The sequence below is a fragment of the Sciurus vulgaris genome, assembly GCF_902686455.1.
Source record: "Sciurus vulgaris genome assembly, contig: HiC_scaffold_261_arrow_ctg1, whole genome shotgun sequence".
NCBI lineage: Eukaryota > Metazoa > Chordata > Mammalia > Rodentia > Sciuridae > Sciurus > Sciurus vulgaris.
Window position 1 is genome coordinate 7,804,453 of NW_027632793.1, and position 25,923 is coordinate 7,830,375.

The following is a 25,923-nucleotide window of genomic DNA, read 5'->3' on the forward strand; positions in this document are numbered from 1 at the left end:
GAACCTTGTGTTTTGGATGATACTGGCCATAGTGTTTGGGCTGAGTTCAGGGGTCCCTAAGCTCTATCCTGAGCCCCATCACTTGGAAAATGTACAAACTCATTTCCTTTCCTTGGTGTGTTTTAATCAGTAAGAGGAAATAGGTGATGATGGCACCTGCCCGGTGGAGGTGATGAGTTGGCATCCTACAATGTGAGGATGCTCAGTGTTTGTGGAAGCATGACAACACTGCTTTCTACTATAACTAAGACAGCTAGCACCATTATTGTTTACTAAGAACCCAGCATTCCAGCATTGGTGGGAATAGGTCAGAGGCCTTGGGTTAATGAAGAGTTTGGCATGTGGAAGATTGGAGTTATGTGGGCAGTGACCACCTCTATAGGAGCTTATTGTGCACTGAAGTCTGGTGGATAGTATCCACTAGCATTCATAGGGACCCCACATGAGGGTGAAAGTGGCAAGCTGAAGGACAGAGAGGAAGGTAAACTCTTATTTGTATGAAATATCTGCTGGCAGAAGTCCCTTGTCCTACTTCTCATGAAGTATAAGCCTTTTTTTTTTTTTCAGTTGGTCACAAGAGATCATTTTTTAATTAATTTTTTTATCATTTAGTAGGGGAAATACACAAAGATAAATAGCTTCAATAGGTGTACTTCATGAGGATAGAAGTGAAATCATAATGCATATCAGTAGCAAATACTGTTATTGCCTTACACAATATAAGGACCTTTGAAACAAAAAAAAATAATCTTTTCAAAGTTTTTCAATTTTTTATGTATTACTTTGGATGTAGATGAACACAATAATTTTATTTATGTGGTGCTGAGAATCAAACCCAGTGCCTCACACATGCTAAGCTAGCTCCTTATCACTGAGCCACAACCCAGTCCTGAAACATTCACTTTTACTTGAAGGGGGGGCATTTTCTTCTTTACACCCAACTCCCATCTGCCTTGAAACCCTGATCAAAAAATCAGACCTAAAATTCAACAAGTCCTAGCACTGAGGAAGGTAGGAATGGTAGTTACATAGCACTACTAAACTCTCCCAATGTCAAAGTGCTAGTTAGATGGTTTAAGATTGTTGGAACCTTCTGATTAAAACCTTTTCTTGACACTAATTAATCTAGAATTCACCTCCCTTCAGCTTCTATCCACTATCATCTCTGCCCTCTGAAGGAAGAATCAGTGAATTTCTTTCTTCTATAAAACTTGGGAACTACTTATATCTGCAGGTGAAGAAAATGTTGAAGTACATGTCAAGAGTCAACATAATCTATCATTAAATGTCAAGTGGAAATAGGGCCATGTCACCAATCCTATGAAACACAACCTTTTCTTAAATTTATAGTGCACCAATCAGAACACTGCCTCTCCATTATAAAGGGGATAAAGGCAATTTTACCAGATGTTACACGAATTACGCTGTCAGACACATGGGAAACTCAGTGTCACCATATATGCTCTTCAAAACATTAAATGACACATAGTCACTTCAGTACTCATTCTTGACAGAATACTGTAAATTACAAAATAACTCCAAAAATGCAATATCACCTGATGTCAGAAAATTGGTGCCAGTACAAAACCTTAGGCATGACAGAAAGCAAATAACACCAGAAGTAATGCTATTACATACTCAAGAGTACACTAGATAGATTTTCCACATAATCAGTTAACTATAAAAAGAATTCTAAGTAATAAAAAAGAACAAAAAAATTTAAAAGGGAAAGATACATTTTATATTTGATAATGTAGCTAAAATTAAAATAGTCAGTATTAAGATTTCTTCATTTTGTACTAAAACAAAATGTTTCTTTTACTTTCAGCTTGTCACAAAAATAAGCATATGTTGCTACCAAAGCTCCTAAAGAACCAATAAACTTCTAAGTTATACATGAAATAATGAATGAACATTTTCTACTATTAATTACAGTAGTAATAAATTAATTTATTTCCTCTTCATTATGTACCTAAAGTAATTATATAATTTGTATTGATAGAATATACTGATATTTACCACCATACTATCTGAAGTAGCAGTATTCTGGCTTGAATTTTATTGATCATCTTCCACTGGAAATACATCTTCAGTGGTCAAGAATGTGTACCTTAAGGATAACATTACCAAATACCTGCTAGGGAAGGAATCCTGCAGCAGGGAAGAGCAAGAAGAAAATTCACCCTCTGGGCTACTGTCAGTGCCAAATGCAGTATTAAATTTAATGTTTTTTGAATTTTTACACTTGTTTCATTTTATAGCAGAGACCACTGACTCAGTCAAAACTTACATATTTATACTGTAATCAGTGCATTAAAACGAGAGGTTTCAGGGGCTGGGGATAGCTCAGCTGGTAGAGTGCTTGCCTTGCAAGCACAAGGCCCTCAGTTCAATCCCCAGTACCGCCAAAAAAATAAAAATAAAAAGAGGTTTCCAGGAGAAGCTCCCTTTTTTAACATATAAATCAGACAAAACCTATACTCCTAGATTTAATAACTGATTTTCTTTCTTATAGATGAAATCTGGTCCTTTGTCACAATACATAAATATTGGCAAGGAATAGTGCTGACTAAAAAATAAAACACACTTTGAGTGATAATGACTTGGATAAAACATTTAGTGTGCCAAAAATAATTACATAATACACAGTTATAAAGCTGGAAGAGACCTTGAAAGTCATCTTTTTTCCCCATATCATAGATAAAGAAAAAAATGCTGATGTATAGGGAGCAGGAACTCCCTAAAAGTCACCTGTTAAACTGCTCATCAGTGACATAGCCAGAACTATAGAGCTGGGTTCTCCATACTCCATGCCCTGGTCCTGTTTTCCAATTAAAGAATTAGACACAGTCCCAATATTTATAAGAATCCATGACATTGCTAGAGAGATTAAGGAATGATATCATCATAAGTGCAAAATTATTGATATTTTATATATCAATTAGAGCAGCAAGAACTTTACTTCCTATAAAAAATTATCAATGTGTATATTTCTAAAATATGACTTTTTCTTCCCTTCATATACTTTAGTTTTTAAATTTTTTTGTTACTAAGATAGACTTAAGTACATTCAAAGCCAGGAGAGTCTTTCAAAAATGTCACAACTTTTAACCAATTTTGGGAGAAAAACCCCAATAACTTGGAGTTTCATAATCTTTTAAAGATATGAGTATCTTTAAAACATGAGGTAATTTTCCCAACCCAGTTTATCCCCTCTGCCAGTCTTTTTTTCAGTCTTAAGAAATTCATTAAAGTATTTGAATGCAATAATTACTTCCCCTCTGAGATTTAAATGCTAGGCAACAAAAAAATCTCTGAAGCTTAACTGCCCAACAACTTGTAAAATAACTCAACTTGTAAGCCATTTGCTAAACAATATTAATTCCCACATTAAAAAATAAGTGGGGGCTTGTGTTGTGACTCAGTGGTAAAGTGCTTGCCTAGCATGTGTGAGGCCCTGGACTTGATCATCAGCACCATAGATTAAGTAGATTAAGTAGTAAGTAATCTTATTAATTGTTGTACCTCTGAGTCTTTGAAAAGACATCTTCACCCATCAACTAAAACTGAATGTGAATTCTTTTTGGAGAGGCAAAATAGAAGAATTTTCAAGCTAATATTGAATGTCAATTCATAGGGTGGAAACACTTTTAAACCAAATCAGGAGCCAGAGTGATTTGATTTTAATATATTTTCCCTCTGGGCTCTCTGCACATCTGCAGAAGTAAAAGAAAGAGTTAACTGAACCAGCTTGCCCACACTGTCCTGGTGACACTTGGACTATGAATGTTTTGTCCCAAGTTTTCTCACTAAGCAATTTAGTCCAGTGTAAATTGCCAGGAGTTGCCATGTTTATGCAAAATACACCAAAAACATATTGCTACAGAAAATAACATGCAGAAGCCACTGTCCCTCCCCACTATGCCTCTCCTCTGTGATGGCATCTTATTCACAACTGGTGGGTTTAACTATAAGACTGCTCATAATCCCTTTATGCAGTAATTCTTCCCAACAGATGCCTCAGAATGCTGTCAATGTGCCCAGAGCAACCCGTTCAGGCTGGGGTTGGCTTCAGTGTAGACCAAGAGTCTTCTTTACCAACCTGGGGCACATTCTTACTGCACAACACAGGCACATAACAGGACAACACATGTTGTATAAGCACAATTAGGTCTCCTGTTCTCATTGACCTTAAAAATTCATGTTTAAATTTTTTGTACAAAAAATGTTTTCAATTAATTTGCATTTGCTATATTCCAGTGGCCAATCCTAGTATTAGAAGGTTTCCCTGCCCAAGGTAGAAGGCTGCTGCCATTACTTTGTATTGGTGTGGTTGTGTTATAGTTAAGGACTGGACCATCAATCCATCTACCCTAAGAAAGCACTTCTCTGTCTAGGTTATTCTTTCATTCTTATAAGTTTATATGAAATGCCAACAAGGATAGGCTTACATAATCTTCAATAAAATTATTGTTATCTGCTCCTACTCACCGCTAAGTCTATCAGACTGTCATTTGTTTGATCCCAAGCACTGACCACATTGTTATATTATGATGTCTGAGGTTTTCTAACTAAACAAAATATGAGCTCCCCAAAGACAGAAACTTTGCCTCTGTGTTGTCCTACAAGATCCTGAATGAATGAATTATGCATCTGAGGTCTGGGCAGATCTGTCAGATAAAGACAAATTCTTTTTCTTTCAGCTTGGGTACTCCACTTTGAAAATCCTAGAATGCCCATCCCAAATGTCCTTGGAGAAGTTGGAGTCAGGTTCAAGGTGAGTTTCTAGTCACAGTGCTGTGTACTGTGCAGTTTTTCCATTGTGACATATTTGCGCCCACTTTGCATTCTGTTTTTGCTTGGTCAGTAGGCATGCATGGCTCTCTGTTGGAAAATTGGCAATGTGGAGCCTGGAAACTTGCCTTCCTCCCAGAAGACCGAATCTGTGCTGGGTTGGGAATCTTCTTTATCTGTGAGACTTCCTCTTTTGCCTTGAGTAAGGGATAAAATTCTCCTTCCCAGTGGTTGTAAGAGAAAGTCCAGTGGGTTCCTTCACTAACTGTACCAGGTCTTTAGGTTCAGAAATTGTGGAAAAAAGATGAGATCCAGAGAAATTCAAACTGGAAGGCTTTATTGGAGATTTTGCCTGAGAAGAAAGAATAGAGCTGCATTTCTGACTGAGAGAGTGCCAGACTGTCCTTGGACGAAGGGATCAGTTTTTATTTCTGAGTATTTGTTGTTTTTCTTGTGCCAGACTAGCTCAGACTATTCTCTGGGTTCTGTTCTTAATCTTCCTTCATGCTCCATTGTTCAGTGTAGTTTCTCTTGTGCTGGACTAGCTCATATGCAGGTAAGCAGTGCAGAGTCAAGTCCCAGACTCTGAGAGTTGCATGGAAGCAGGCTTGTGGTGAGAAGCTTGCAAACTTGTTTATTGTGGGAACAGCTATACATTTTACAGGTTTTTTGTTCAATCACAATGTGACCCAGGGGATCAGACCACCAAATTCCTATAATGGGTTCCCTTGTTAACATTGACTCAATTTGTGGCATTTGTGTACTTTTCTAGGTGGCCGAAGAACACTCCTCCCTGTAAGTTTTCCTTATACACTTGAGATTTTCACTGCTGCCAGCCAAGAAGTAGGATTTCTCCCAACATGTATTTGTTGCAGGACAGTGTTAGTCTTAGACTTTTATTGGTTTAGGGCATAGTTGCAAAAGGTGTTTTTTTTTTTTTTTTTTTGGACCTTTGCAAACATTAGGGCTTTGAGAATTAATCAGTCATCTTGGAGCCTGGGCTCTGCTAAATTCCTTCTGCTGGCACAGAATCCTGTGCATACATTTTATCCTGTCAAGGATGAATTGCTACAGTTATATAAAAAATAGTTGAGTGGAAGAAAAGAAAGCACTTAAGTAACAAATGAAGTGAATACTTGCTTTCAGCCTGATGCAATGATGTCATGACAGATTATTTTATCTAGCTTATCCCTGGAGACTGTATGATAAGGCATTCTGGTTTTGATAAATACTTGGTTTTGTTGTTATTGTTGTGTTGTTTTATTAGAGATTGTACTTGAGGCATTATACCATTGAGCAACGTCCCCAGTTCTTGTTATTTTTAAGTCTTTTGCAAAATTACCCAGGCTGGCCTCAAATGTGTGATCCTCACACATTCACCTGTTGATTCCCTGGGGTTCCAGGTAGGTGCCACCACACCCAACTAATATACCTTGATTTTTAAGTCAGTAAAATTGAGAAGATAAAAAACACACATATCTTCCTTTTAAGGGTAACAGTGAGTTACAGATGCAGATTAGAAAAAAAGCATATCATACTCTTAATTGCTGGCAGAAAGTTCAATTTTACTTTTTACATTTTACTTTTTTCACATAGGATCCGTGACTGTCTCACTGAGGGGTTGTCATGATCAAGCTGTCAGTAACATAGACTAAATATGCTTGTTTCATTCACAGTGTCAGGATTTATTTATTAATAATAAATTCACATGATGCAACACTTTAATTTCTGTTGGTTTTCCAAACACTCATAGGTCATCATGAGTCACCTAAGGTCACCATGATAGTTCTAAGCTGGAAAAACAGTTCATTTATTTCAGTTTTGATTTCAAATATTGTGACACTCTAATCACACCTCACTTTTCACACAGTGATTATTTATGTCACAGAAAAACTAAGAAATGTTTAGAATGACTGCAGAGTTACAGACTGTACAGGTCAGGAGCACAGGCAGAGATCTGAGCACAGAGTCACAGTCACCATAGTGGTCAACTGAGTATTTTAAAAAACAATTCTGCAGAGTATTCAAAGCAGAGAATCCAAATGGGTGGCAGTTTCAGTGTCAGAGTGACAGCTCAAGTGCCAACTTGGAGTGTGCTCTGTGTGATCATCACGGGCATGGTGAAATCTGAGGATTGAGATTCAGAACACTGTGGTAATTTTCCTATGCAGGGCTCATGGTGAGTGATTGGGTAATGAGTTCAGGATGCTGGCCTGTCCATTCTCAGGGGTTTCCTTTTATGGGTGTTAGGTGAGGGGGTTGCATGTGGTGAGGTTGATAAGATTCTGTCTGGTGTTCCTGATATGATTTGGAATGTCCACATGTGTTAAGGTACTACTTGATTTATTTTGTAAGTCAATGCATATAAGTTATTTATCCATTGTATCTGATGGTTTCAGGCACATGGTGGTGATCTAATGAAACAGGCAAGGTGTGGAATCATTCTATCTTGGCATTTTTACTCAAAATGGAGTAGCTATGGCAAATTACTTTTCTAGGAGATGGAGTAATTGAGTTCAGGCACAGCCTGAAAACTGCTGTTCCATACACCATGATATGTGTAGAAGTCTCAAAGAAGGTTGTGCCCTAGTGCTCAAAACCTAAGATGCACAATCCAGGGACTTGAGTTCCTGCCCTAATTGTTTATGGAATCATATTTTATGTTTTTATTGGAATGATTCACATAATATAAATTTTAACATTTTAAAATATATTTATGAATGTCTTTAATATATTTACCATGTAGCATAATTATTAATTCTTTTAAGGATGGAACATTTACGACAAAGTCAAGAGATGCAAATGTTCCAGTGCAGAAGGAGGGTACAGAGGACATCAAACAGGACAAGGCACAAACAGACAAAACCTTGGGAGTTCCCAACCCCATGCACATAGTTGTGACAGTTTGGTCTCCTCCCAGATCTATGTACATTTGAGGAAAAGCAGGTAGGCAGGGATCTGCTCAGGCCTGCCCCTGAGAGGTGCTCTGTTGACCTCTCAGGTTGAGGTAGGATTCTTGTGTTTCTAGATGCCTCTGTCACTGTCCTGACTTTACCGCAGCTGCCATTGGAGAAGGCAGTTAGGGGACTGTTTTCCTTTGGCAGAACCTGGGGTATGTGCTTGTTTGAGGGCAACCTCATCACTGCCTCTCCACTCTGGGTTCCTAAATAAGGCTTCTCCCACCACCATTCTGGCTAGTAGAAGTCCTGGAAAAGGGTAGGGACAGGAGTGGGTGAATCACCTCACATTACTAAAGGCACATATGGACTTTCCAGGGCTGGAATTCCCTATGCCTGAATCTTCTTTTCCACAAGATAAGTTAGACAAAGGTTACACATACAGGAAAAATGCAGCAGAACTGTCTAGGCTTTTACACTGTATGTGAAGATGAGGGAGATGCCTTTTTTGATGCCCACTTGCTCCTCAAATCCAGAGCAAAAACTGCACTTGTGAAAGTCAGTGTTTTCATAATTACCTGAACATTCAGCAATGGGGGCTGGGTAGGGGCAGGACAACAGCAAAGATGGGTAGGGAAAAATGGTGGACCCAATACACAGCCAGGTAGAGCTATATCTGAAGATTTGGTGGCTGGTGGGGTCCCCCAACACCCCATATGCCTTGAGAAGCACATGGATTAATGGGGTAGGGTTTTGCCTAGTCTCCATGTGGCCCCTTGAGTTCACCTCCAGGTAATCCCCAAAAAGCAGAGCAAATTACATAAGACACCCTAAAACTTAACAGCACACAGAGAGTTCCCCCACCCCCATGTCATTTAAATTAATCTGGTTGGCCCATAGAAAACAAGTATGTATATTTGGTTTTTCCTATGTACACATATATAGATTTATTTATGGAGCCCACTTCTCACCTCTATGGTGGGAGGAGCTGGGGATGCTAGAAGAGGTGAAAATAAAGGGCTCAGAGAAAGTGAAAGGAGTGGAGAGGTGGTTGCAAAGAAGGGAAATGATCCCTTTCTCTCATTTGGGAAGCACAGGAGCTCCTTTGACACTCATCCTCTGCCCCCAGCTGGTGGAGGAGGGTGTGTGTAGGTAGTTTGAGTCACCCCAGTTGACAGCTCTGGTGGTCTCGCTGGCTGTTGAAGGGGGAGTGAGGGAGGTTGGGTGGGCTGCAGGAGTGGGAGTTAGGGGATCTGGGAGAGCCATGAGAAGGAGGGGCAGGGCTGCATAGGGAGGAGAAAGTTGTTGGCAATGTGGCAGAGCTAGGAGCCTTCTTGCTGACTAACTTACATTCTGATGCCCCACTGATGTTGATGCCCTTGGAAGGAGTAGGGACTTTGGGCAGGATGAATTGCTCACAGGCTTTCTGGACATGGTGCTTGAGAGGGAGAGAGCCAATCAGTTGCCAGGGATAGATGTAGGCAGTGTCCGTGAGGGTGTAGTATTCCTTCAGGTGCTTGTTCTCTTAAAGAACCTCCACCTTGTATTTTCTGGGTACATTCATTTTCTTGCAAATGAACTTGGTGATGTGCAAAATAGTCATGGCAGCTGTTCATCAAAAGAAGGACACCCCTGTCTTCTCCTTGTCCCCATCTCCATTCCACAGGGGTCCTTCTTCTTCCTTACATCTTGTAGCAATCCATGAAGAGGCTGGTAATCTAATCTTTGCTCAGTTTTGCCTTCTGCTTCAAGAACTTGTCTAGGTCCTCACTGGAGCCATTGGGGACTTTTATGAGGAGGTGAACTGTGTAGAAATCCCATCACCATTTCATCTCACCATTAAAAATTCCAGGGACCAATTTATAGACAATGTCTTGGAGATTTTTTTCCATCTGATACTAAGCAGCAGTCAGGATTTATGGAATTGTGCATCTCACATGGGGCAGTATTTGTTGGTCTGCAGGTAGCAATGGATGAATATTTTCCCGAAGGAATGCAAGTACTCCATGATGGTGGTCACATGGATGTGTGCCCCACACAGAGGGCACACATATGGTTAGGTTTCAGCTCCCTCATTTTGATCCATGTGGTGTCATATAAGAAGTATGATGCCAAGATTGGGACTGGGAGAACTGGGGACCTTCACTATTTAAGGTAGGTTTGGGTGTATTCATGTGGCTGGTTCTCTCTGATGCTCTCAATGTTCACTAGGTACCCAGGTTTGGATTCCTGTAGGTCTCAGGGAGGGGAGGAGATGAAAAGGTGGGAAGGAAGAAGGGCCAAAGCCATGTCACTTGGTGGCCAGGGGTGGGAGAAACCTATGCTAAGGAAAGAGTTTTTGAGAGCAGCTTGGGATGGTAAGGAGAAAGAGGAAACTAACCCTCAACTCTTAATTCCAGAATATTTTTATCACCTCAGTAAGAAATGTTATATCTTCCAGCCTCTTCTTACCTCCATCCTTTGGTATCTGCTACTTTGTGTTGCATGTGTATGGATTTTGCAGTTCTGAACATTTATGTAAGTCATTATTATATGCAGTATGAAGTCTTTATGACCAGCTTCTTTCACATTGGGATTTTTTCAGGGTTTTTCATTTCACAGTGTGAATCATGACTTTTTTTGACTGAATACTATTTTCTACAAATACACCAAATTTTATTTATCCATTTATTAACTGGTGTGTGTTTACTTGTGTTGTTTCAGCTTTGGGGCTATTGTATGTAAACATGATATGATTATTCATCCTTAAGTTTTAGTGGGTTTTGTGTTTGTGTACAATGTGTTTTTGATTTAATTTTGTATATGTACAGAAATAGAATTTCTGGGTCATATGGTGACTTTGTTTACAATCCATTTTTTTTTTTAGTCATACCAATCCTAGTGGTTATGGAGTCATTTCTTGTGGTGGATTTATTTTGTATTTTCCTAATGATTAATCATGTTTAGCATCTTTCCCACCAGCAAAGTATATAGGTAACAGGTGCTTTTTGGCCACAGTTATTGTCTTTGAAAAAATATTTTTTCAAATTGTTTGCACATTTTTAATTAGACTACTTATTTTTTCCCTCATTTCCACATTTTTATTGGTTCATACTCATATGCTCACACAAACTAATAACATAATTTGGGCAATATCACTTCCAATACTTATTTGTAAAGGTTAACTGGAGTCCAGCAATAAGGGTTAAGGGGAGAGCTAATAAAGAGGCAAGTACACAGGATGGTGAAGAGCAAGAAGTGTTTTTTGTTGAAAAGTCAGTCCACTCTTATTATCTATTCCAAGGTCTTATCAACGTATATTAGGTTACATAGCACAATTAGATTAGCAACTGAGCAGATTACAGAAATTACTTGCTTCCCAGAGCCCACTAATACCAAAGGTTTTGTAATAAGATAATGTCTCCAGGCCTCAAGGACAGAGGTGTTGCAGAGCATTTCTAAATCATTCAGAGTTTCTTTTGTCTTAAGGAGTTTGCTCAATTCAAAAGACTTTTGCTCCTCTGTACATTGACTGACCTGAAATCCCTACAATTCCCTTTTTTGCTGTGTATGGCCTTTTCAATAGACATGATTGTTCTTCTGTTTAAAAAAGGTGGAGGGATAAAGCAAGGCAAACATTGGCAAACACAAGCACAGCATAATAAGGCAAGTATCAGTAAAAATCCTCCAGTGAAAAGCTGTTTGATCCATGTGAGATTTGGCAGCCATGGGGTTAACCAATCTAATAAATCTCAACCACCATCATCTTGTAACTTTCTTTACTATCTCTTTAAGATAATCCAATTCCCTTTGAGTGGGTTTACTATTATCAGCTAAATTGAAAACACTTATCATTAAAATCTTGGCATCCTATATGATGTAACAGCAAATAATCCATAGCAGCCCTATTATCAAGAATAGCTTGAGGATACAAACTTCAGAAGAATTACCAATTTCAGCTAAATATGAAGGCACCCCCAACAGGGATAAAATAACAGAGAAATAACACAATAATAGCTTATTTGTAGAATTTTGGGTAAGTTTGGCAAACAGCAACAACCAAGTTTTCCAGGGTATATTCTAAACACATTTAGATGAGAAGATGTTGAGTAGATGTTGTTAAATTCTTTATATCCCCCCAAGTCACTAGATGATTCAAAGAAGAGGGTCTCTTGAACATCTTTTTCTTATTGGAGGTTCCTTCTTTGATTCAGGGTCCTCTTCATCCAAGGTCAAATAAAACTTGGGAATTGGATTGTGATGTTTTTGCTTTAAAAAGCACATTTTAAGTGTTTGATGTGTACATTCAACTAAGGTCTGTCCAGTAAGATTGTGAGGAATTCTATGGGTTACGACTATATTCCATTGTATTACAAAACTGAGCAAAGGCACTAGAAATATAAGCAGATGCATTTTCAGGTTTTAAATGATGAGGTTTACCCATGGTAGCAATGCAAAGGAGCACATGAGAGATACAGTCTAAGACCTTCTTTGAACAATGTGCATTGGTCCATATAAGGCCTGAGGAGATATCCATGGTAACATGTGAAAAGGATTAGGGGTGGAAAGAATAAAAATGAGTTACATTCATCTGCCAAAGAGCATTAGAATGTAAACGTCAAGGGTTTACGGTTTTCCAAGCAGGGGAACAGAGTGTGCAATGAGAGCAATTATTAACAATAAAATAGGCCACTTGAGAGGAAATAAAAAAGATCTTTATTAATGAGTGAGTATTTTGATGAAAAAAATTGTGTGATTTTATAGCATCTGAAAAGAGGATAAAGTAATTTTATAGAAGCATCAACATGAGCATTTTCTTCAGTGAATGGTCCAGGAATCTTGGTGTGGCTACATATGTGAGCAAGAAATATGGAGCCGAATAATCCTGTAAAAGAGATTGAAGAGTGACAAACAGGGATAACAAATTAGAGTCCAAATGAGGTAACAAAATATCAGGAAATATGAGGCATTACTTTGATCATACACTGAGAATCTGTAATGATGTTTAAGGCAATGGGAAACATATGAAGAGCCAAAATAATTGCAGCTAATTCTGCTTACTGAGGAGAAGCTTGAGGCAATGTGTAATAATCAGTCCATTTTTTATTAGTGAATGTAGATACCACACCCCATTGTTTTCCTCTGTCTGTGTAGACAGTAATCCCACTGGAAAATGGAATGGAGAAGATTATAGAAAAAGGAGCATGAGAGACTTGACCCAAGAAGGAAAGACATTCATCTGGAGGTGTATGTAAAGCAAGGGAAGCTAAAAAAAAAAAAAAAAATCAGTTAAGACAACTAGATAAGATGAAGAAAATTGCAAATAGTGTAAATGTAAAGTCTTTCCATAAATAAGATAAAGTACATAAATAACCATTATTATAAGACATAAAATACAATTGTGATCATCTGAGAACAAGTGAACATACATGTCAGCATAAGGGAGAAGATTTTTTCCAGAAAATTGAGGAGAATATAACCATTCTATTATATATATGTGTTTTGATTATAACTGGCAACAACTGCAGCAAAGGCATAAGGCTTTCCTGTAAGATTATTAGAGATAAAGGATCATTGAGTTGTGGGAGCCTGTCTATAAGAACTGTAGATAATTTCTCACTAGCACAGTGAAGAGCTGGAGTCAGTGCAGCATTAAGTGGAAAAAACTGGTGGGATTATGTTGTTTTTTTAACAACTGAGAAAAGGGCAACAACATATCTGTAGTTAAAGAAATGCATCATCAAGCCCAAATTAAATGTCTAAAAATTGTTGTAAATGAACTAAGGAAAATTTGGAAGGAAGAGTCAGTTTTGGAGTATGAGGAATGGAAAAATGTTGGAGTGTCTTATGTCATAAATAGTTAATAGGGAGTTGTTGAATTTTTTCTAAGGCCAGATTGTAATAGAATGTTATAATTTAATTAAAGTATCTTTAAGTATTGACCCAGCAATCAAAATATCATCTATATAATGATAAACAAGAATATGTAGAAATAATTTTCAGAATGGCTGAAGAGCCTTATTTACTAAACATGAGGCTATTTAACATACAGTGAGGAAGAACTTTCCACTTTTATCTATCAGCAGGCTTATGATGATTGGAAACAGGAACTGTGAAGGCAGATTTTTCTCAATCATAAGGAAAGAGAGTAATAGTAAAAATACAGTTTTTTAGGTGTATTATACATAAGAAAAGATCCTGAGGAATTATATTAGGGTTAGCCAATCCACATTGAAGTGGACCATAGGCTGTATACATTTATCAATTTCTTTTAAATCTTTTAATACTTTCCATTTCCCTTATGGTTTCTTTATGATAAAAATGGGTGTGTTCCATGGGCAGGTTAAAGGTTCAATATGTCCCAACTGTAAGTATTCTTGAATGAGGGCCTCTGCAGCTGCCACCTTCTCCCTAGACAATGGCCATTGTTCTACCCAGACATGAGTGGTACCCTTCCATTTTAATGGTAAGGAGGTCAATTCCACTGAGGCCCCTATAAAAAAGAGCAGCAACTCCATAGATATTTGTAATTTGTGTAAGATTTCTCTGCCCCAAATAGGAAAGGGAATTGCCATAATGTATGGTTGAATGAGTAATAACTTGCTGTGTGTTGGAAGGGGTGGAGCATTGCAACAATAGAGAGTTTTTAGACACCTATTCATTATTTCCTCCAATGCCCCAAACTGGGTGTCCACTTTGAGACAGTTATCTGTAACATCAGCACTGGTGTCCAAGAACCCTGTGATTGACTGTTCATTTAAACAAAAGGTTAATTTTGGTCTATTTTCAGTAATAGGTAACAATGCTCCAATAATAGTGGAACCAAGTCCTCCATTCCCTCTTTCATTTAGGGGTTGTTCAGCAGTAATATAAAGAGTGGCAATTAATTGAGCTACTGAGGATCCTTTGGGTAGTTTTAAGAACATGTGAGACCAAAATTCAATGCATATTACACCAGTATAATCAAAATTAATCACTCCAGGAATTATAAATTTTCCTTCTTTAGAACTGTGAGAGCAGGGCGAAACTGAATTTGAGTAGCAATTTTACAAACTTCCCAAGGGGGTTGTATTTGAGCATCCTCAGTAGTAATCAAATCTCTTTTTGTGTTCCCTCTAGTGTCATGAAAGGATTGGTGAAAGGAGCTTCTGTTTGAATTGGAAATTTCTGTGAAGGAGATATCTGCATCTGCAGATGAAAAACCTTCCTCCTTCTTTGGCCCTGGGTCAGGAGTTCACCTGTAATTGTGTTTCCCAACATGACTCTTAGATTTGCATTGATTAGCTCAATGAAATCCTTATGACAGATTGGATATTTCTGATTGGGCCATTTTTGTGACCCTGTTTTTTTATTTTACAGTCCTTTTGAAGACAGCCAGGCCTTTGAAAATTGTAACAAAGTTTATCAGGGGTTTTTAGAGCAGCAGCCAGTAAAGCCACTTTAGGAGTTTCAGTTCCAACATCTTGACTTGCCTTCATTAAATTAGAAAGTGTAGTATCCACTTTATGGTAGATTTCATTACTTCCTTACAATCTTGATTGGTATTTTCATAAGCTAGTTGTTTGGTCAGAATATTGACAGCCTCCAAATTGTCTACTTGTCTTTCAATAGGTTTACTCAGTCAGTTAACAAAATTAATAAAAGTCTCCCCCGAGGCTTGTTGAATTACAGCAAAGGACTTGGAAGAATCCTGAGTGTCTGAGATCCCCCTCCATACTTTACAAACTAAGATTCTTATCTGGGCATTGGTGACTGCAGGCAACTGAGCTTGCTGTTGTGTTGTAATGTCCCTCTTCACCCCAGGCCAAACAATTCATTATAATCAACATTTCCTAGAGCATTATTCTCAGCTTGAACACAGGCTAAATCATAGTATTCTTGTAAAAACACTATTTTGACCAGGAGAAGTAACCATCTTCAGCAATGCTTTCTAATCACTGGAACCAAGGCATAACCCATTCCGAGTCCCTCTATCATACTGAGTGAAATTACTATTAATTCCACTCTCCAACACCATTCTTCTTAATTTCTTAAACATGGCCAAAGGCAATTGTTCATATTCTGACTGATTAGCATTATTTAATCTAATGAGGCAGACAGACAAGGTAGAAATTTCTCCCTCTGCAGTTGATTGCCTGAGATATTCAGATAATTGAGACTGGACTGGGAGAGGGATAGGAGGGGGAGAAGTAGAAATGTAAGGAGATGACTGAGAAAAAACTTCTGTCTTAGAGACTACCAGAGAAGTTAGTGGTTCTGTCAAGGCTATTTTTGAGATAGGATCTCGACACAAATAGTAAGCATGTAACACAGGTATAGGAGCCCTCAACTCCTCATGTAATTTTTTACCTATGTCTTTCCAATCTTGGGGTCATAAGGACTCACTCTTTCAATACCATGGATAGCAAGAATCTATTTCAGACAGCAAAGCAGCAAGATCAGCATTACTCACAGTATGTTTACCCTTACAAAGCAAATAAGACAGTTCAGCCCAATATCAATGTTAAGTGTCAGACGGAATTCCCCATAGCCTACCAGTGGAATCAGTACCAGCCAATGAGTGATGCACATCAAAGCCTGTTCAAGGCAGTAAGCTAACCCCTTCTCCCATCAACACAACCATAGGGTACCTGTGCAGTGCCCCAGCTATTAAGGTTAATTGGGGCCCATTTATAAGGGTTAAGGGGAAAACTAATAAAGAGGCAAGCTCACAGGATGGCGAAGAGCAAGAAGTGGTTGTTGTGGAAAAGTTAGTTCAGTTTTATTACCTATTCCAGGGTCACATCATGTTACCTAGGTTACATAGTACAGTTATCTTTGTGCATGTGCAGATCACATAACTTGCTTGCTTCTCAGAGTCCAGTAGTAACAAAGGTTCTTATAATAAGATAATGTTGCCAGGCCTCAAGGACAAAGGAGTTGCAGAGTATCTATAAGTCATTCAAACACAGCAAGTTTTGTCCTAAAGAGTTTGCTCAATTTGAAGGACTTTTGCTCTCTGAACATTGACTGACCTGAAATCCTACACTTCTCCCTCCCTCCTTACCTCCCATCTCCTGATCCCTTTCCTCTACTAATCTCCCTTTGATGATCATTAGATCACCTCTATTTCTTCTCTATCTTCCACATTTGAGGGAAAATATGCCACCCTTAATCTTCTTAGTCTGGCTTATTTTGCTTAACATGGTCTTAGATTCCATCCATTTTCCTGCAAATGACATAATTTCATTCTTATTTATGTCTGGATAAAACTCCATTGTGTATATATAAATCACATTTTCTTTATCCATTCATCTGTTGATGGTTATCTAGTCCCATTCCATCATTTGGCTACTATAAATTGAGCTGCTAGAAACATGAGTATGCATGTATTCAGTATAGTATAACTTTAATTCTCTAGGATAAATACTGAGGAATGGTGTAGCTGGGTAATTTAGTGGTTACTTATATTTTTGGTGTAAAATGTTTTTTTAATTCTTTATATACTCTAGATATTCATCATCTTCAGAAGACTAGCTAGCAGAGAATTTTTCCCATTCTTCATTTTTTCTTCACAATTTTAATTGCTTCCTTTACTGTAAAAAAATTTTTTTTAATTTGATGCAATCCAATGTATTAACTATTTGGTATTATTTCCTGGCCTGAGTTGCTTAATTTCTGGTGAGATTTCTAGGTCTTTGGTCTACTTTGAGTTGATTTTTGTACAGGGTGAGAGATAAGGGTCTTGATTCATCCTTCTACATATAAATAACTAGCTTTGACAACACCATTTGTTAAAAAGACTATTTTCTCTAACAAATGTTTTTGTCACTTTTGTGAAGGACTGACTAACTGTAGATGTGTAAAGTTGTCTCTTTGTCTTCTGGGTTCTACCATTGGTCTATGTGTTTGGTTTTATGTCACTATCATGCAGTTTTTGTTACCCCTGTAGTGTTATTTGAAGTTAGGTTTGGTGATACCTCCAGTATTGCTTTTTGGCCTTTGAATTACTTCTAGTATTATGGACTTTTTATTCTTCAAATAAATTTAGTTCTGTGAAGAATATCACTGGTATTTTGATTGGGATTGCATTGAATCTGTATATTGCTTTTGTATATCTGGCCATTTTAACAATATTAACTCCATCTATCCATGAGCATGCAAAGTTTTCCTGTCTTATGAGGTTTTCTTCTTGAGTGTCTATAGTTTTTATTGTAGAGGTCTTTCACCTCTGGGGTTAAATTTATTTATCTAGGGTTTATTTTTAAACTATTATGAATAAAATTGTTTCTGATTTCTCAGATTAATTTTTAGTGTATGGGAAAGCCATTAATTTTTTTTAGGTTAATTTTATGAACTGCTCATTTTCTGGATTTATTAGCTCTAGCATTTGCTTCATGAAGTTTTATGGATCATCTAGGTAAAGAATCATATTGTCTGCAGTGATAATTTGACTTCTTTCTTTTATTTCCTTCTCTTGCTCTTCAATTGCTCTGGTGAATTTTCTAGAGAGAATTTTCTAGAAATTTCTAGAGAGAAAAAAGGCAGGAAAAATTAATTCCCCAGCCTGGTTAAAGAGGCTATTTTCATCCCATGTCCTGAGACACAGAAAATCTGAAAGTTGGGAGTCAGGCAATGGGACTCTCAGCTTTTCCTCAGGCCTTCAGGCAGAGGAAGGGAAGGTGGGTTCGTGATCCTATTTCTAGCAGTGGTGTTTGACTCAGACACTGGTGTGACTGAACCAAGTCTTTCTCTTTTCCCTGATCAGTTGTGGATTTTTAACTAATGAAAACTGAGTGTCCATTTGGGATAAAAATGAGCTTTGTTACAAGATCTGAATGTAACATCACCTTTCAAATATTTCTTAATTATCGTTCAGCTGGTGATTTTTCTACCATTTTTTTTTTTTTTTTTTTTTTTTTTTTTTGGTGCTCGGGATTGAACCCAGGGCCTTGTGCTTGCAAGGCAAGCACTCTACCAACTGAGCTATCTCCCCAGCCCCGAATTTTCTACCATTTCTAAGTGAAAAAATTTACTCACATTCTCTAAGAAAGAGTAATATGTTAAAATATAGCAATAAATTCCAGTTTTTAAGGTGTTTGAACGTCTTTTTTCTGACTTTCCTGTTAATAAAACATCTATGTTCAGTGACTCCTATTTTCTCTTCTGTATCCTTTGGTGGTTTTCCAAACCAGATATCAAAATATTCATAAAAGACCATACATTCTCATTATTAAAGAAATCACTGGTTCCCAGGATAAGGCTCTTTGGTTTCAGAATTTCAGAGCTTGCTTCAGTCAACTGATGTTAGTATGCAAAACAAGTGGTTTATGGAAATGTCCACTTGGGGGCGATGCTTCCTCTGAAAATAGAACTAGATCAGAAACATTGTGATATTTTTGGGCCATTGTACATCAGCAGAACTGGCTGAAAATGCAGTCATGTGTGATGTGTGCTTATGCCTTCTGAAATCATTTCTGTGCCCTTATCTTGAAATAAGCTGTCAGGGCTCCAGTAAGACTCCACCTGGTCACAACAGGGCAGAGCAGGGCAAGATGGAAGGAGGATGATAGCTTGTAAAAATATGGTAAATGAAGGAAAATGGTAAAGGCCTGGGAAAAGTGGGAGACCAGAAAAGCTTGTTGAGGGTGTGAGTAGATCTGACCACCAGTAAAGCAAATTTCAAGGGACTGTTAGGCTTCCATCCAAAATTCCAGGGAGGAGTTATTGATAGGCCTTGAGGAACAAGCCCTGTGAAGAGAGTCATGGTCAAACATGGCCACTATGAAGCTATCACCAGACTCACCTGAGGATGCTGAGTCTTTCAATCATAGCTAAAGCAGTAGGGATACAAATGAGGTTCAAGGTGAATGCAAACAATACTAGCACCATGTTGACTAGTATACCTTGTCAACTTGGTCACACTGTCCCTCCATTGTTCTTGGGGAGCTGTACTTTAGGAATATTCTTTTCCATAACCCTTCAATGAGGAAGAACAAAAAGGGGAATCTTGGGTTGACAAAATGTCACACAAAAGAGAGACACAAACTGGGTGTTGGTGGGGCACCTGGAATTACATTTACTCTATTTGGGACACCACCAAGCCCTCAGCCAGGAGGATCACAAGTTCAATACCAGACTGGGGGATAAAGTGAGAGACCCTGTCCCAAGAGAAAATGATAAGCCCTCCCTGCTTGGTGGTGTGTGGGTGTCATTGCAGTAGCTTGGGCGGCTGAGGCCGGAAGGAGGATTGTGAGTTCAGAGTCACTCTCAGCCACTAAGTGAGGGCCTGCCTGAGAATAAAAGGAAACAGTGGCTCTGGATGTGGCTCCATGGTTAAGCGCCCCTGGGTTCCATCACCCTGGTGCCAATGAATGAATGAATGAATGAATAAATAAATAAATAAATAAATGTGTGGATGCAGCTCAGGGATAGATCACCCCCAGGTTCCATCCCCAGTATTGAAAAACAATGTTTGTTTATGTATGTATGTATGTATGTATTTGTGTGCTTATATATCAAATACTATTATACATATATATGTATGTGTGTATGTGTGTGTATGCTTTTTTCTTTTTACGTATTTACATTTATATGTGAGAGAAGTCATTCAGTCACCCACAGAATGTACCAAAGTCCCTGATAGTCAAAGGTCGAAAGTCACCTTTGCTGCAGAGATACACACAAGCTACGCTTCTCTCCTGCCAGCCCGTCTAAATGAGAGAGGCAGAAGACAAATAGATGTAGACTTTTGACATGTGCCTGACCAGATTCCATGGATGGGCCAGGAGTTGTCACTTGTTCCTGCTCAGTCAGGGTCTGAGGTTCCCCCAGTGACAGTGGCCTCTTAGAGGAGCAGAGTGCTTTTTCACATTTCCTGGTCACCCACACCCCTTTCCTTTCCTTTTCTGTGTTTGGGGACAAAACTCAGGAACTCACATGTGCTTGCTGATCCCTCCACCACACCCCATGCTCACCCCCATCCCCAAACACTGCAGTGAAGCCTTAGCTTTATATTGACTGTCCCCTGGCCTGCCTCTGAAATGTCCCTCATTTGTGTCTTTGAAATGAAATGTAATTGAACTGTTTAAGTTTTATGCATCCTAGGCCTCTGGCCTAACTCCTGGGTACTGTACTAAGACTCCTCTGCTCTGCCCCCTCCCCACAAAAAAAAGTGAAAAAACCTAGCAGACAAAGTCATGGTGAAAAGCAGGAAAGGAAACTGTAAGGGATTTGGCCATATTGAGAAGGAAGAGCAAGCTCAGGCATCTTGGCATGGTGTTCCTGTGTTGCTGGTGGTGGTAACTTCAGGTTTGAGTTGAGCGAGGATTGAGGCTCCAGCATTTTCAGATTGAGTGGATGCAGATGATGGTCATCTGATGGATTTTCCTGGATTGTCATCTGTATTGGATGTTTCCATAAACTTTATGAGTCTCCTGTCTGATAATGGGCACTGGCAGGGAGGGTATCAGGCCCTGTACCACCTCTCTTCATGAGAGTGGGTGGTGGGTGAGTGGGTGTCATTAATGATTCCTGAAACCTACGGGAAGACAGAGCTAGCTGAATGGGGGATTGGCTGCCATCCAGGTGCTCTGCTGCTGGCCTGCCCTCCCTCCTTCCCTCCCTCCCTCCCTCCCTCCCTCCCTGCCATGCCCAGGGTAGGACACTGGCATTTGCAGAATTTTCTGCTCTATCTGGGGATGCACACTAGGATATGTCTGAACCGAGTAGTGAGTCAGATCAGGGGAAAGAGGTGGCCTGACTATGTAGTTGGGGCGCATTCCCTTGGATCTCCATCCCCTATTCACAGGCAGAAGAGTGGAGAGGTTACAAGGTGAAGTGGTAGGAAGCCCACCCAGGAAGGACAGGCAAGCCTGGAATGTGTAGTCTCACTGCTCCTGAGTTCTGGCCACAAGTACATATGCATCTTTGACGTGCTCCTGGGAGGCGGTGGTGGGTGATGTCCCTCTCTGTTCCACGAGTAAGGAGACTAAGGCACCAGATGTGGACTCTGATCCTCGATGTATGTCTGATGAGTGGTTTCAGGGGAAGGAGGTTGATTTTTGGTGAATTGTTGCAGAGGAAACCCCATGTCCTGTAGCTATTCCTGCATTGTCCCCCACCATCCTCTGACTTATAACTTGGGTCTTTCAGAAGACACAGCCTCCTTACATCCTTGTTACATATATAGACACCTTAAACGGCCTAAGGATAGGGTTCCATATATATATTTTTTTCTTTTTCCCCCTCTCTTTCCTTTTCAGTTTGTTTGTTTTACGAATGTTCCTTGACTTCAGATGCACTGCAAACTGTGAGGGCACCTTCTTCACTTAAGTGTCTTTGCCTCATGAGTTCAGCAAGAACACCCTGGCTCTGACCTGACCTGACCTGACTTTGCACTTGGTACTCTGAGGGTGAAGAGTGAGGCAGGTTTGGTAATGTCAGCATTTGGGGTGAGTGGTGCTGCAAGGGTTTGAACCCAGGGTGTTCTACTGGTGAGCCCTATCCATAACCCCTTTTATTTTTGGAGGCAGGAAATCGCTAAGTGGTGGAGGCTGGTCCCAAAGGAAATCACAAGTGATCCTCTGCTCTGGGACCACACTCCCTCCCTGAGTGTTTTGAGGTGGCTTGTTCTGAAGTCCCTCTGTGGTGGTGAGGACCTTGTCAGGAGCCAAGGCTCCTTGGGAGAGAAAGGGGAGTTAGTTATATGTGTTTTGGTGACTCCCAGCAGCTTCTGCTCCCTGCCTGGTTCAGATGAGGGAGAGGGATTTTCTGGGAGCCTTCCTGGGGTGTGACTGCCTTACAGCTGTTTGCTCCCCTGCTTGGTCTGTGGGTCCAGCCTGGGTTCCTGGGCCCAGCCCTCTCTGAGTCCCACAGGGGACCCCCCACACCCAGTTCTGCCCTCCCCTCTCCAGTCCCTGCATCTAAATGGGGAGGTCCAGAGGAGTGGTCTGAGGGGACTCAGGGCCAGGCTGATTGCCTGTGTTTGGTAGAACTTCCTCCCCCCACGCCCACCCACCCCCACCCCCTTCCTCGAGTGAGGGATCCCATTCTATTCTCCATCCTGCAGCCTCACCTAGCAGATTCTGTTTCTGAAGAAGGTGTAGTAGAGCCTGCAATGGGAACCAACTAAAGAGTTAACTCTTGAGAGACATTTGTGGGCGGTGGCAGCAGCAGCAGCTGTGGCAGCAAGAGTCAACTCTTGGGAGACCTGTGTATGGGGCAAGAGACCATTCTCCTGAGGAGGCCTGGGTGGGTGGTGGCGCTGGCGCTGCTTGGGGAGAGGGGGGAGGAGGGGCCTGGCTAGTGGCTGGTAGGCGGGTTGGTGGGGGTGTGGAGTAGGGGCAGCCTCTCTTCCTTCCTTCCCCCTCTGTCCTTCCCTGTTCTTGAAATCACCATCCTGCAAAGTAACCTAAACCGAGCTGGAGCTTCCTGCCCACTCCTGTGGCACCGCCCCACCCCACTGCACCCCTGTCTGCCCCTCTGCCTCCTTTTTTGTTTTCATTTTGGCGCCACCAGTGGGTTGAGCCCGGTGTCTCTTGCCAGCCCACTGGCTGCACTGGCTGCGAGGTGTTCCCTGTCAAATTACACACTTGTTGGCTCCCAGTGAAAATAGAGTGGTGGCCTCAGGAAGCAGTGAGGTTCCAGGCCTCTCTCCCCGCACCTTCTGGGAAAGCCTTTGCTCTGCTCAGCTGATTTTCTTACTGGCTCTGAACTGCTTACCCTGCAGGCACCTGCAAGGCTCTTGCCCTAAAAGGCCTTGAACCTTCCTCAAAGGTGGGAGTAGCCATGATTCACTTATGCCTGAGCCCACAGCCCATTTGGAGGGATGGCCCTAGGAGTGGGGGATTAGGCCCATTGATATGTGTCCCATGCTCTGTGAACTCTGACTAGTCTATACCATCCAAAGCATGGACAGACTATGTAAGTCAGCAGCTACATTGATTTATTTTCCCCCCTTGGTGATAATGGGGATGGAACCCCAGGGTTGCTGAACTAGTGAGCCACATCCCCATCCTTTTCAATGTATGTGTGTGTGTGTGTGTGTGTGTGTGTGTGTGTGTGTCTATATTTATACATACGTAGGTTTAAGGTTAGTTAGGGTTAATTAGTGGTCTTGGGGAATGGATTACAAATGAAAGGACAAGACCTTAATAGGGGCCTCCAATCTGGAAAGTATCAAGCTGGGTCACAGGGTTGCGGTGGTGGGTGGAAGCCTGACAAACCAAACAAATGACCCAGACCAATGAATGAAAAGCAAACATGGATTTAGTTTTCGTACTTCGGGCTGCTTTGGATTGGGGAGTGGGTGTGTTTTCGGAGTGACATGTGTACTGAAGCGTGTTTTCCAGGGTGAGTTAAGTGAGAGCACCCTGTTCCTGGTGGGCAGCACCTGTTGCTTTTTGAGGGTGGAGAGTGATTGAGGCACATGGCACATCCTGCTCCTCTGGAGTCACCTAGTGGATTTTGAGATAGGGAGAGAAGATGAGAAGGAGATGGTGCACATGGCAGCATCATCAGCAGTGGGGGGGGAACCCAGCGGGAGAGGGAGGAGAGAGGGAGAGAAATTGTGTGTAGGGGGGCGGTAGTGGTGGCGGGTGAACTTGATAGGAATGGCTTGTGGTCGAGGGCAACCACCTCCTCTGGAGGGAAGTGGCCTGTAGCCTCCCTCCCTCCCTTCACAAGGAATCTCTGACCTGCTCTGTGGATTTCCTGACTTGGATGCTTTCGTCAACGGGAATGATTGGAATGAAATGAAGTGAAATGAAATAATATTATGACACCATCCCTAGAAGTTATAATCAATATATCTAATTGCTCTCGATGGAGATTCAATCTTGTATAACTACTAAGGCTGTACGTGAGAGTTTATTGAAGTCATTTTGGATGGTAAAGGCTTTTGCTGTGGAAGTGCATAGATTGTTTACTGTCTCTGTAGTTTGAATGCTTTGAGTGAGCAAGATGGTGGCAGTGGATGTGGTGGCTAGAGCAGTTACCAGGGAATTCATTCCTGTGATAATGAGGCCAATGGTACACATTGCACAGTGCAGGATTTCATTCAGAAGATTCTTCACTGCCATGTCCCATTGATTCTTCCATTCTTGGGACATGTTCACCAGAAGCCATACGGCAGGAGGAATTCTAAGAATAAACACATGCTTAGCATTCATAGCAGGGTTTAAGCAATTAGAAAGGCAGCACAAAGAGTTATGTGTACAAGAAATTTGTTTAAATGTTATATTTGGACTTCCCATCATATTAATTATCAGCTTAGTGAATGGTGGTGTGACACAATTTGAATATAATGGGTATGAGTGTAATTAGGAAAAATCTTAATAGAAAAAGTAGTTCCTATATTATTAATATTCATATAACTGGCTGAGACCCCTTTTATGGGCCTCATAGCAAGTAATATGGGTGTAAGATCCATTGTGCAAAATTCATTCCCTGCATAATGATTAGTTATAAATTGTTCATGGTAGTAGGATGCACAATATCCCTGTTGAGTTTTGGGTGTATCTGTTATATTCCAGGGGGCTGCACTCGACCAGGCACAGAAATGTTGATATAATCCAGAAATGTTTCTACCATATAACAGATACGGCATTAAAGTAATACATTGATTCCAAGTAAGGTGTGAAGTTATTATCTGAGGAGGGTAATCCAAAAAGAGTGTTTCGAAAGCTAGACAATGAAGGCTTTTAGCATATACCACTGGGGGGTTTATGAACATTGATCTTTTTAGCTCTGATCCTTAGATCTAATAAGGTTAAGCCAACATAGCATTAGTTATATTTATCTACAATTCTTCCTTCAGCAAGGGAGAAGGAAAGAGGTTGGTTTGGATTATAGGTGTCACTCATAATATCCAAGAAACAAATAGATCTATTAGGCAATGATATGCTAGTATTCTATTTTATGATAGTTAATGTCATATTTAGTTCAGGATCAATAATAGTTGAGTCAGTAGATAAGAATTTCAGCAGTGCTCTTTCCCAATTTGCTATAACAAATATAGTGGTCTGGTGACCAAGGCCTGATTTACCTGACAATTAGCTTCACTGCTTGCTTTTAGAGCTGCATATAGGAACACTACAATTATCATTCCTGGAATAAGACCCCCACTGGGTGAGTGTCCATTATAGTACCTTGCTCAACTATGCCTTTAAGATCACCCCAGGTTACTTTACATGAGACTTGTTTTTTCTGTTGAGTCCTGTACTTCAGGGACTCTCTTCCTATGATAGTTCTTTCATCTTCTTTGTTGGTGGTT